The following is a 14,186-nucleotide window of genomic DNA, read 5'->3' on the forward strand; positions in this document are numbered from 1 at the left end:
AAAACCACCAAATGGTATAAAGGTCATTGGATGTAAATGGGTCTACAAAAGAAAAAGAGAGACGGATGGGAAGGTAGAAACCTTCAAAGCAAGGCTTGTTGTAAAAGGGTATACTCAGAAAGAGAGAATCGATTATGAGGAAACTTTTTCGCCGGTAGCCATGCTTAAGTCTATCCAGATTCTTTTATCTATTGTCGCTCATATGGATTATGAGATTTGGCAAATGGATGTCAAGATAGCTTTCCTTAATGGAAGTCTTGAAGAAAATATCCATAAGAAGCAACCAGAGGAATTCATTGCAAAGGAAAAAGAGCATCTTGTATGTAAGCTCAATCGGTCTATTTATGGATTGAAACAAGTTTCGAGATCTTGGAACATCTGGTTTAATGAAGTAATACAATCTTATAGATTCATTTAGTGTCTGGATGAGTCTTGTGTATACAAGAAAAGTGACGGAAACATGGTGGTATTTCTTGTACTATACGTAGATGACATTTTACTCATTGGCAACAATGTCAAAGTGTTGTCAGATGTAATGGTATGGTTGTCCAAACAGTTTGATATGAAGGACTTGGGAGAATGTGGACATATTCTTGGGATCAAAGTAATAAGGGATCGTAAGAAAAGAATGTTGTGCTTATCCCAAGCTTTATACATCGATACTATCCTAGTTTATTTTAGCATGCAAAACTCCAAGAAAGGTTTTCTACCTTTTCGGCATGGAGTAACTTTATCTAAAGAGATGTGTCCTAAAACATCAAAGGAGATAGAGGACATGAAGGCAGTTCCTCATGTTTCGGCTGTAAGAAGCCTAATGTATGCAATGCTATGTACGAGACCAGATATCTATTTTTCCGTAGGCATGGTTAGCATATATCAAAGTAATCCAGGACAGGGGCATTGGACTATCATAAAGCACATATTAAACTACCTGAGAAGGACTAGAGATTATATGTTGTTTTACCAGGCAGATGATTTGTTCCCTATGGGTTACACGGATTCGGACTTCCAATCAGATAGGGACAATAGTAAGTCAACCTCAAGGTATGTGTTTACTTTGGGAGGTTGACCCATTACATGGAGGAGTGTTAAGCAGAAATGTGTTTCGGACTCCACCATAGAAGCTGAGTATGTGGCAGCCTCTGAGGTAGCCAAAGAAGTTGTATGACTCAGAATCTTTTTGATGGACTTAGATGTGATTCCTGGTTTGCCTAAAATTATCACAATTTATTGTGATAATAGTGGTGCAGTAGCAAACTCGAAGGAACCACGAGCCCATAAGGCTAGTAAATACATTGAGCACAAGTACCACCAGATACGAGATATCATAAAGCGAAGAGAAGTTATTGTCGCCAAGATTTCATCAGCAGATAACGTGGATCCTTTCACTTAGGCCCTTCAGGCGAGAGCTTTTTATGGGCATGTTGAGGGGATCTGAATCAGATGTATGGCAGCATATATGGCAGCATAGTCTTTTAATATAAGTGGGAGATTATTAAGATGTATACTAAAAGCCTAACTTTTTGTATGAACATTTATTGAATGAACATTTATTTTGTAATAAGAATCACATTGGTCAAATGTTTGCATTAAGTTAAATACAGTTGTCCATTTAATTTATATTGTAGATAACATGGTGTGTGGTGTCATACAGAAGATCATGTTATCAGTTTCTTATAAATTATAAATAGTAGTTCACAACCAAGATGGATTGGGACAAACCATTGGAATGATTGTAGTGTAATTTGGTACTAGTTTATCTTGACTATAAAATTACACTAGTATACTATGTGTATTGAGCAGGACCATTTGAGGTTGTTCCTTTTATACTGATTGCATAAAAGAACATAACCTCTGTTATTATGGATGTGTGTACTCTTAATCCCGATATAATAACAATCACATATACTTAGTATTTATTTCTTTAATTTATCAATAGGTGAGATTTATTTGTTAAATCAATAGGCCTGATAAGTTGGGAAATAATATTATTTATATGGTGTGTTGTTGATTATAGAAGGAAACTGTGTTCTAGTTATCTAGGTTGATGATGTCCCCTTGAGGAGCTCATAAGGATTGTCATGTAAACCCTACAGGTGGACTTAGTTCGACATGACAATAAAGTTTAGTGGTACTACTCTTGGAGCTAGATATTAATTAAGTGAGTTGTCAGTAACTCATTTAATTAATGGGCATTCGATATCTTAAACACAGGGAGACTAATGCACTCATAATAAGAAGGAGCTCATAATGTAATATAGGATTGGTGCGGTAGTTCAATAATAACTCTTTAGTGGTATGAGTTATTATTGATGAATTTGAGTTGAGTGTTCAGATCAAACACAGGAAGCTCAAGTCCATCAGGAGGCCAAAACCAATTCCTCCTCTAAGTCCCTATTGTAACCTCTTAATTAAAAGTCTTTTTATCCACCCGAAACCCAGCTTCTTACCCAAGCTAGGGGTCGGCCACATCCTTGCTTGATGCCCAAGAAAGAGACCGGCCAAACCTATCTTAGTGTCCAAGATGTGGTCGGTCAAGCCTTGCTTGGTGCCCAAGCAAGGGGCCGGCCATAGCATGATAGAAAAGGAGATTTTATTTAAAATTAAATTTTGGTAAAATCTTTCCCTTTTTGAAACCGTCCACATAGTCTTAAAAAAGAGTTTTAAATTTTTAAATCTTTCCTTTTATAGCTATCTACAAAGAATTAAAAAGAGAGATTTTAATTTTGTTAAAATCTTTCCTTATTTATAGTGTTTAATAGAGAGGTTTTAATTTTGATAGAACTTTTCTTTTTTGTAACCATGTTTTAAAAAAAAAATTTAATTTTAATCTTTCTTTTTTTGTAGTCGTCTACAATGTTTAAAAGAGAGAGATTAATTTTAAAACTTTCTTTTTGTAACCATCACAATAGAAAATTTAAAAGAGAGAGATTTTAATTGTTATTAAAATTTTCATTTTTGCTATGACCAAGGATTATAAAAGATAGGTAGATGGTGCCTTATGGGGTAACACACAACCTAAGTCTCCTCTTCTATTCCTTGGTGGTCGGCCCTTCTTCTCCCTTTCTCCCTTGAGGCCGATGGCATCTCTCTTCTTCCTTGGTGGTCGGTTGTTTAGTGGAGAAGAAGAAGAAGGAGACCTCTTCACCTTGTTTTCTTCCTTAGGGTCGGTGGCACATCAAGAGGCATCTTCTTGTGGCCGGTTGCTTGGAGAGGAAGAAGAAGAGTAGGAAGTTTCCTATTTTGATTTCCCTTGGTGGCCGAATTTCTTGGAGGAGAAGAAGTTGTTTGAGTGGATTTCATCTTCGTAGATCGTCGCCCACACGACGTCCAAGAGAAGGAGAGGAATACAACAGAAGATCAAGAGGTCTTTTAGTTACAAAGAAAGGTATAACTAATTAATTATTTCCGCTTCAAATTAATTAGTTTATGTTCTTTGTATGGATCCTGAAATACCAACACAAGAGACTAGCGATTTCGTGTTTCGTTTTGTCTTTCGATTTAGTGTTTTGATCTTGTGCTTCTATTGAGGTCTCTGTAGTTAAACCTAGGGTTACTGTAAGAAGTTTAAATATCCAATTTCTTTGAAAGGCTTTGTCTAGGAAGTGGTGGATGATCTCATACCCAAGAAGGTCTAGTGCCTTGCCATGTTTAACCTGGAAGTCAATTCTTGAAATAGATATTTAATTAACTTCTGTAACATGAGATGAACTTAGATTGATAATGTTAAGTATCGTTTGCAATCCACGTTTTAACTTCTGAGGAACACATGAGTTGAACTTGAAGTAAGAATGTTAAGTTTCGTTTCCAATTCAAGTTTATCTCATGAGGAACACATAGGTTGTTGGGAAAGTTCTATGCTTGTATAAATTTTTGTACAGGGGAAGCAGAATGGAATTCTGAGTAGCAACCATCAGTACCACCTCAAGACGCGAGTGGAAATGTGGATAAGCATCTAGACGGGATTCGCATATCCCACCGAAGATGGAGTCCTTATCCCGTATGACAAATGGGATGCACCAACTAAAATGAAGAATATCGAACTACAAAATCAAACTTCATTATTAAAAGCAATTCAAAATCAGTTTTAAAGAATACCTGCATTCTCTTTTTTCAACTCGCGAACTCCTCCTCGAACTTTGGTGGGTATATACTCGGTCTGGCCATCGATTCAGTGCTTCAATCGATGGTTAGTCCTCCTGAATCGTCCTTGCTCTGATACCACTTGTTAGAACCCTTCACGGCTGGCTAGAGGCGGGGTGAATAGCCCCTGCACAAATAAAAAAAAATACCTTTCTCGAACAACTAACTTAATTAAAGAACACTTGCATAAGAAATGATAAAGAAATAATAAAGGCATAGGCACAGAAGTTTGTACTTGGTTACAACTGGAAAGGTTGTTAATCCAAGAAAGTAAAGCGCACTAATATCTCCTTTAGGTGGAGAAACCTCTTTACAAGAATGATCGCACAAAAAGATGAAGCTAAACGAAAACTAGAAGCGTGCAAGTGTTGTTTCTCAAGATGCTTGTTATTTTTCGCTTCTTGGACCAAGGTTGTATTTATAGCCTTGGTCGGGGTGCCTGGAAGGGCTCCAAGCACCTAGAGGGGGATAAAAATTTATCCCCTTCACAACGGATCATGGTCAAATACAATCCAAATAAACTTCTATTCCGAGCGCCCAGAAGGGTTCTGGGCTCCCGGACCTAGAAAGTCAACCATGTTGACTTTTTCAGTCGGGGCCTTCTGCTCTGGTTTCCCTTGCCTCGGTCTAGGTCTTCTTGCTTGGGTGATCTCGGCCATCCGAAATAGGGCTCACCCGAACCTAACTTCCGGTCTTCTCGAAGAAGCTTCCACTCCTGGCTTCTCGTCCCTCAAAAACACCGCACGCCTCCTTCTCGCCCATCCGCGTACTCTTCCATAGCTCCTTGTCCCTTGGATGCACTAAGTCAGTCGGCTCTCTCCCATGTCATCCTTCTCGCTAGCTGCTTCTTTTGCTTGACGCCCTGTGCTCCTAAGTTCCTGTACACTTAGACACAAGGTTAAATACAACATGACCTAACTTAACTTGTTTGATTACATAAAAATAACCTTGAGGTCCCAACACCTAGAAGCCTTCCAAGCACCCTGACTAGGGTTATAAATGTAGCCCTGGTCCCAGAAGCTTAGATGAACACTTGTAATCAATCTTGATTCAGTCTAGCTTTGTAATTGAGTGTTTCAACTATTGTAAGAGGCTTCTCCGCCTACGATGAAAGGAGAATTTGATTAGTGCTTCAGAGTCTTGGATTAACAACCTTCCCAGTTGTAACCAAGTAAAAAATCATAGCATCTTTCTTTCTTTAATTAGTCTCTTATTTTTATGTAAGTGTTAGATTTATTAAAGCTATAAAAGTTAGAAGAAGGTTTGGTTTTTTTTATTGTGCAGGCCATTAACCCCCCTCTATCTGGTCGCAAGAGACCAACAAGTGGTATCAGAGCCCAATAGTTTCAAGAGGACTAACCGCCAAATGAAGCACATGAGATGGTCGGACCGAACATCTATCCACCAAAGTTCGAGGGGGAATTCACGAGATGGAAGAAAAGGATGGAGGTATTCTTTAAAATATATTTTGATTTTCTTTTAATAATGAAATTTGATTTTGTAGCATCTGAGGGTAAAGAAGAATACCAATGGACGAAGAAGGATTAGGCCGACTTCATGGCAAATGGCAAAGCAAAGTTCTATATGTTAAGCGTCTTACCGCTACAAGAAGTCAACTGAATCTTCAAAGGAGCTCTGGGAGAAATTCCTAGAACTACATGAAGGGACCTCAGAGGTGAAACTCGCAAGATGGGATCTACTCAGGAACTAGATTAGGAACATCAAATTAGAAGAAGGAGAAACTATTGGACATCTTTACTCAAGAATAAAGGAACTCATCACCGAACTCACGAATCTCGGAGAAAAGGTAAGCAACCGAGATTCGTTAAGGTACGTACTTAATGCATTTCCTAAGACTACTAAATGGGCATCATTAGTAGAAGCTTATTGTATATATGAGGATCTAGAATCAAGAACTTTAGAAGAATTATTTTCAACATTTGAAGTCCATGAAACAAGATGTAAAGATTTGAAGGAGCCAAAGCACATGTAACGACCCGCCTTCTACTGACTAGGCTATGAGGTCGATCGCTACATTATGCTGTGCAAAATTACTATTGCGGAAATCTAGATTGATTAAAATTTTGCTAAACTGATTACTGTAAAATTTGAACTTAATATTCTAGGTGTACCTAGGAGTTGTACACATGCTAGAGAAAATAATCTATGCCTCTCGGATGTCCTGCTAGCTATAATCAGACATTTCAATCGATCCATGGATCGATTGGCCTGTCGGATCGATCCAGTGATCGATCCAGCTTGATACTGGCACGGAGAAAAACTCTGGATCGGTCGGCTGACCGATCCATAAGCTATATTGCTTCTGTATGCGGCTGGATCGGTCTACCGACCGATCCAAGAGCACACTGATCGGTCGGCTTGATCGATCCAGTGGCTCACTGATCGGTCGGCTGACCGATCAGTGAGCTTCTGTACTCTCTGTTCGCATCTGGATCGGTCGGCTGACCGATCCATAACAGACGCTAACTCTCTGTTCGCGACTGGATTGGTCAGCTGACCGATCCAGTGGCACAACCCAATTCTGATCGATCTGTAGATTGATCTGGTTTCTGATTTCGAATCAGAACCCCTGATTTCAGCACTATTTCGTGCCCAACTCATACACATCAAGTCTATAAAAGCTAGAAACATTTTAACATGTATTAGCTAACATTTTAAACATGATATCATGCATGGTTCACTAATTCATGGCATGCAAATGTACTAAGTGTGGGATAATAAGGTTCTAACAGTTAACTAATTTTGCGGAAAGTTCTAATGCATAAATAAAGCTTGTTAGATCCCTAAGATCTTTTATTCCAAGTTCCTTCCACACACATCTTCATCACATTGTCCTCCAGCCTCCGCTAGTCCATTTTCCCTTTACCTTTATCTGCAGTATAAGGAAAAAGTACCTGTAAGCTTAAAGCTTAGTAAGAAACCAGCTACCTCACAAAACATGCACACGATGCAATTTATGTTTTGAAAACATGCTATTTGAAATACGTATTGAACATAGATAGGCATGACATAGCAAAGTTACTAAGCACAAATACTGAAACATAGCATACATATCGAAATCTAAGCATGGAGCTAACTCATGGCATCAATCAGGAAGAACTAAACTGAAACTGAAACTGGACTAAACTAAGCTGATACTGAATTAAATCCTGATCACATAGGTGACTGCGAGTTTTGAAAACTGTATACATAAGTAGATTAAAATAATACTGATGTTGCTGACGGCCCTGGCAACTGTACGTGCTGTGCGCGCATCCCTAGCTAGACCCGGGATTGCAAGTTCCAAATCTAGTAGGGTTTACTAGGTTATCTGAACCTAGGGACGACTGTGGGAGTCCAACCCAATGGATATCTGATCCTATACAGTGCCACTGCTGAAAATAAAATCAATAGTCAGATGCTTTATTTAGCCGTTTCTAGGTTATCTGAACCTAGAGCTAGGTTGTCTGAACCTAGAGGCGACTGTGGGAGCCCACCCATTGGACATCTAGTCCCATGAAGGCTGTAATAAAGCTAATTAACTGGATCAATACGTTTATACAGCATTTAACTGAGCTGAATAAATGCCCACTGAATCAAAAGTTGTCCCAGTCTTTTTATCGAGCATTTGGTGTGCTCTAACTCTCCTCTCTAGTAGGGAGACCACTTCTAGGCACCCGACAATGTCTAAAACCTCAAACTGAAGAGGGAAAACACGTCCGGCCCATCTAGAGGTGCTCGACTAATCCCTAAAGCTGCGAGGAGGGTTAAATACACCCTAGGTGTCGACAAAAATCCGAGTAAAACTAATCTAAAAGCATGCATTCAAACGGAAGCTACTTATACTGCAGGTGAGGGGTTTTTACCTCGTATGCTAATTTCCTTACAATTCTATTCGTTAGAATTCCGGTGGAGACGACCCCTTTGACAATCTTCTCACGTCTATGCGTTCCTCTCGCGAAGAAGAGCGTCCTCGTGCCGGAGTTGTCACCGGAAGATGACCTTGGGGCCCTAGGGAGGGAACCCTAGGATTGGCGCCGAGAGGAAGAAGAAGAGGGAGAGGTGCGGCGTGAGGTTAGGGTGAGGAGGAGAAATTGCCGAACCAATTAAAAATAAACCAAACCCCACTTAAATTTTCTATTTATATTAAGTGGGTAACTCGGCCCAACTTAAATATAAATATAATTGACTCCCCTTTCTTTCAGCACGGCCCTGCTGGGTTCAACTGGTTACTTAAGCGGTCTAAAGGTTTAGTTGACCCGAGAGGTCCCGGGTTCGATTCCCGCTTAAGCTATTTTGCTTTTATAATTATTTTTGCTACCTCCGCTACTCTAAAAATATCATAAAAATATTCTAAAATTCATAGAATATCTCTAAAATAGTTTTGAGAATTTTTGGGCGTCACAGTCCCCCATACCTTATAAAAAGTTCATCATCGAACTTAGAATAACTCTGGGTACTTCTGTCTCATGCTGGCTTCTGTCTCCCATGTTGCCTCTTCTGCTGTGTGACTGTGCCAAATAACTTTGACTAATGGTACTTCCTTGTTCCGCAATTTCTTAACTGCTTGGTCTATTATCTGAATAGGCCGACTGTCATAGCTGAAGTCTTCGCGGATCTGTACCGACTGGGGCTCAATCACCTGGGTGGCATCTGGGGTATGCTTCTTCAGCATAGAGACATGAAACACATTGTGGACGGCTGACATTTCCTGGGGTAGCTCTAGCTCATATGCTACCTTGCCCACTCTTCTGCTGATAAGGTATGGTCCCACATATCTGGGACTTAGCTTGCCCTTCTTCCCGAAACGCATTACTCCCTTCATGGGAGCTACTCTGAGGAACACTGAATCCCCAACTGAAAACTCTAAAGGTCTGCGTCGTGTATCAGCATAGCTTTTCTGGCGGCTCTGAGCTGTCTCTATCCTCTGGCGGATCTGCTGTATAGCTGCTGTGGTATCTGCCACTGGATCTGTCTGAAGTTCTAGTTCTTTCTGTTCACCACTCTCATACCAGCAGATTGGAGATCTACACCTCCGCCCATAGAGAGCCTCGTAAGGTGCCATACCGATAGTGGCCTGATAGCTGTTGTTGTATGCAAATTCTGCTAGACTCAGATAATTGCACCAACTTCCTTTGAAATCTAGGGCACATGCTCGGAGCATATCTTCGAGTACCTGATTTACTCGCTCCGTCTGTCCATCTGTCTGAGGATGGAAGGTTGTGCTAAACTTTAACTTCGTGCCCAAAATTGACTGTACACACTCCCAGAAGTGTGATGTGAATCTACTGTCCCTGTCTGAAATAATGGTTCATGGGACTCCATGCAATCTAACGATCTCCTTGAGATACAACTGAGCTAGCTGTTCCATGGAGTAGGATATCCTAATAGCTAAGAAGTGGGCTGATTTAGTTAACCGGTCAACTATTACCCAGATGGTATCAAAGACATTCGTGGTTCTGGGTAACCCCACTATGAAATCCATGGAAATATCCTCCCACTTCCATTCTGGTATCTGTATGGGTTGTAAAACTCCTCTTGGTCTCTGATGTTCTGCCTTAACCCTCTGACAAGTTAGGCAGGTGCTGACATATCGAGCGATGTCTCTCTTCATCCCAGGCCACCAAAAACACGTCTTCAAGTCCTGATACATTTTGGTGGAGCCAGGATGCATCACATAGGGAGTCCTGTGAGCCTCATCTAAGATCTTCCTCTGTAGTTCCTCCTGATCTGGAACACATAGCCTGTCGCCAAAGCACAACACCCCGCTAACGGACACTCTGAATTCTTCACCTTCTGCTTCTGCTAACCCTTGCTTGATTCTCTAAATTTCAGGATCCTGCTCCTGAGCTGTCTAGATGTCACCAAGCAAGGTAGACTCTAAGGTCATAGTAGAGAGCTGTCCAACTATGAGTTCGAGACCGAAATCTGTGATCTCTTTCTGTAGGGGTGGTGACCTAGCTGCTAGGGGCAGTAAGGTGGCGCTGGATTTTCTGCTGAGTGCATCTGCCACCTTATTGGCTTTTCCTGGGTGGTAGAGGATGTCTATGTCGTAGTCCTTGACCAGCTCTAACCATCTACGTTGTCGCATATATAGATCCTTCTGAGTGAAGAAGTACTTCAGACTCTGATGATCTGTATACACCCTGCACTGAGCTCCATACAAGTAATGTCTCTAAATTTTTAGAGCGAACACCACTGCTGCAAGCTCAAGGTCATGAGTAGGGTAATTCTTCTCATAGTCCTTGAGTTGTCTGGAGGCATAGGCTATCACCTTGCCATTTTGAATCAGTACTGCTCCTAGTCCCAATTTGGAGGCATCACTGTAAATGTCGAAGCTGTCTGTATTTTCTGGTAAAGCTAGAATAGGAGCACTGGTCAATCTCCTTTTGAGCTCGCTGAAGCTGTTCTCACAGTCCTCTGTCCACTGAAACTTTCTGTTCTTCCTGGTAAGAGCTGTCAGTGGGGAGGCTATCCTAGAGAAGTCCTCTACGGATTTCCTGTAGTAACCTGCTAATCCCATAAAGCTTCTGACCTCGCTGGCATTCTTGGGTCTTTTCCAGTTATTCACTGCTTCTATTTTACTGGGATCTACCATGATACCATCCTTTGAGATGATGTGACCCAGGAAGGCTACCTGATCAAGCCAGAATTCACATTTCGTGAACTTAGCGTATAGCTGATTCTGCTGAAGGGTTTGCAATACTATTTTCAGGTGTTCTGCATGTTCTTCCCGAGTTCCTGAGTAGATAAGGATGTCATCGATGAATACGATAACAAACTTATCTAAGTATTCTCTGAATACTCTGTTCATGAGGTCCATGAAAGTAGCTGGAGCATTTGTCACACCAAATGGCATGACTACGAACTCGTAATGTCCATATCTAGTCCGGAATGCTGTCTTGGGTATATCCCCTTCTTTAACTTTCACCTGATGATAACCTGATCTGAGGTCTATTTTTGAGAACACTGCTGCTCCCTTTAGCTGATCAATCAGGTCATCTATTCTGGGAAGAGGATACCTGTTCTTGATTGTGACCTGGTTCAGTGCCCGGTAATCTATACATAAGCGCATGCTCCCGTCCTTCTTCTTCACGAACAATACAGGTGCTCCCCATGGTGAGTGACTAGGACGTATGAAGCCCTTGTCAAGCAGCTCCTGTAGTTGCTCATGAAGTTCTTTCAGTTCTGCTGGAGCCATGCGATAAGGTGCTTTGGAGATAGGATTTGTATCGGGAATGAGCTCTATCTCAAATTCAATCTCCCTGTCTGGTGCTAGGCATGGTAACTCTTCAGGGAAGACTGCTGGATAGTCACATACAACTCGGACCCCTTCCAGCTGTTGGTCCCTGTTCTGATTGGTGCTGACTACATGTGCTAGAAATCCCGTACATCCTGAGCCCATCAATTTCCGTGCCTTCAGAGCTGAGAGAAACTTCTTGGCCTTACTCTTGGGTTCTCCGATGAACTCGAATTGTGCCTCTGCTTCAGGGTGGAATACGACTTTCTGCTTACGACACTCGATGGAGGCACCGTATTTGACCAAGAAGTCCATCCCGAAGATGATATCGTAGTCAGTCATATTTAGCACTATCAGATCACAGAAGAGTTCTCTGTTTGCTATAATGACTGGCACTGCTCTGAGCCAGTGCATGGACGCCATAATTTCTCCTGAAGGCAGTGTCGTCAGAAACTGACTGCTGAGTACCTCTGGAGGTACTGCTAACTTCTCGACAAATGCCCTGGATATATATGAATGGGTTACCCCAGTATCGAATAAGACAGTTGTACTTTACTGTAAAATACTAATCTGACATGTAACAACTGTCGAGGCATTTGCTACGTCCTCTCTGGTGAGTGAGTAGATCCGTGCATTTATCGTAGCTGGAGGGGCTTCTAATCTGCCCTGGCTGATGTGCGGACCATCTAAAATGGCCTGCATCTGATGTAACTGAGCTGGCTGGCCTCCGTACTGAATCGACTGTGGTGGAGGAAAGCTGGCCTTATTCGGACACTGCTTGGCCATATGCCCTTCCTATCCGCATTCAAAGCATCCTCGTGTGCCCTTACGACAAACTCCAGGATGGAATTTCCCACAAGTAGCACACTTTGGATAACTGGGATGCTTGTTGGCTGGTCCTCCTTTTGGGTAACTCCCTGGTTTGCGCTTGTTGCTGGAGTTCCCTTTCCAGTTAGAGCCATGGGAGCTATGGCCTTGCTGCTTCTGAGTACCTGAGCCTCCTTGACCTTTGGATTCTGGGAAAACTTGCTTCTGCTGCTTGATACTGTTCTGGTAGTGCTCGGTGATCAGAGCACTACTTACTAGTTCCTCTGTGGTTTGTGTCTTATGGATGCCTCCAGCCACGTTCATTGCTATTTCTGGCCTTAGCATCTTGAGCATCAACCGGACTCTTTCTTTTTCTGTGCTGACCAGTTCGGGGCACAACCGAGCCAACCTGTTGAATTTCTTCACAGCTTCCTCAACGGATAGGTTGCCCTGACGAAACTCAGTGAGCTCGTCGTAGTGGCGGTTTGTGACCCGCATGTGAAAGAACTCCTCGAAGAATTCTTTCTCGAAGTCAACCCATGACATCTGATTCACTGGGCGCTTCGCTCTGATTCTCTCCCACCACATGCTGGCGTCCCCTGTCAGGCAGAAGGAGGCACACTTCACTTTTTCCTGTTCCGGCCAGTCCAAAAGCTCCATCGTCCTCTCCAGTGTTTTGAACCATGCTTGAGCATCCCATGGTTCGCTAGTGCCTGAGAAACTCTCGGGCTTAACTCTCTGCCTCTGGATCAGGTAAGCTTCCCTCTTTGCCTCTGCTACTGGGATTGCTGGTGTTGTAGGCTGGACTGGTGGAACCTCTATAAATGCTGGGGTTGCTAGGTCAGGTTCAGGGGTGACTGTGGGAGTATTCTGCTGATTATCCCTAAGAGTGGCTATTTCTTGTTGCTGATCAGCTAGCTGCTGTTGTAGCTGAGCCACTAATGCTGTAAGATCTGGGGGAGGCACTGAACTGTCTGCCTCTTGCTGGGGCTTAGTAGCTGGTGCCCTCTTAGCTGGGCGTCCTCGTGCCATTTCTAGATACACCGAAGACATATATAACTAAAGCATTCATGTTTGTAGAATTTCTACTATCATGTTTAGCTAGCTACTATAAACATGTTAAAGCTATCGTATATAAGCATGCTATAATTATCCATAAACATGAAAGCAAGACATAATTAAAGTAGGGGTATTCTTACTTGGAAGCTGCAGGTTCAATGCTGATGTGTGTGCAGGAAGTATGGAACACTGCTCTGATACCACTCTGTAACGACCCGCCTTCTACTGACTAGGCTGTGAGGCCGATCGCTACATTATGCTATGCTAAATTACTATTGCGGAAATCTGGATTGATTAAAATGTTGCTAAACTGATTACTGTAAAATCTGAACTTAATATTCTAGGTGTACCTAGGAGTTGTACACATGCTAGGGAAAATAATCTATGCCTCTCGGATGTCCTGCTAGCTGTAATCAGGCATTTCAATCGATCCATGGATCGATTGGCCTGTCGGATCGATCCAGTGATCGATCCAGCTTGATATTGGCACGGAGAAAAACTCTGGATCGGTCGGCTGACCGATCCATAAGCTATATTGCTTCTGTATGCGGCTGGATCGGTCTACCGACCGATCCAGGAGCACACTGATCGGTCAGCCGACCGATCAGCCACTGGATCGGTCAAGCCGACCGATTAGTGAGCTTCTGTACTCTCTGTTCGCATCTGGATTGATCGGTCGGCTGACCGATCAGTGAGCTTCTGTACTCTCTGTTCGCATCTGGATCGGCCGGCTGACCGATCCATAACAGACGCTAACTCTCTGTTCGCGACTGGATTGGTCAGCTGACCGATCCAGTGGCACAACCCAATTCTGATCGATCTGTAGATTGATCTGGTTTCTGATTTCGAATCAGAACCCCTGATTTCAGCACTATTTCGTGCCCAACTCATACACATCAAGTCTATAAAAGTTAGAAACATTTTAACATGTATTAGC

The sequence above is a fragment of the Zingiber officinale genome, chromosome 8B, assembly GCF_018446385.1.
Source record: "Zingiber officinale cultivar Zhangliang chromosome 8B, Zo_v1.1, whole genome shotgun sequence".
NCBI classification, from domain to species: domain Eukaryota; kingdom Viridiplantae; phylum Streptophyta; class Magnoliopsida; order Zingiberales; family Zingiberaceae; genus Zingiber; species Zingiber officinale.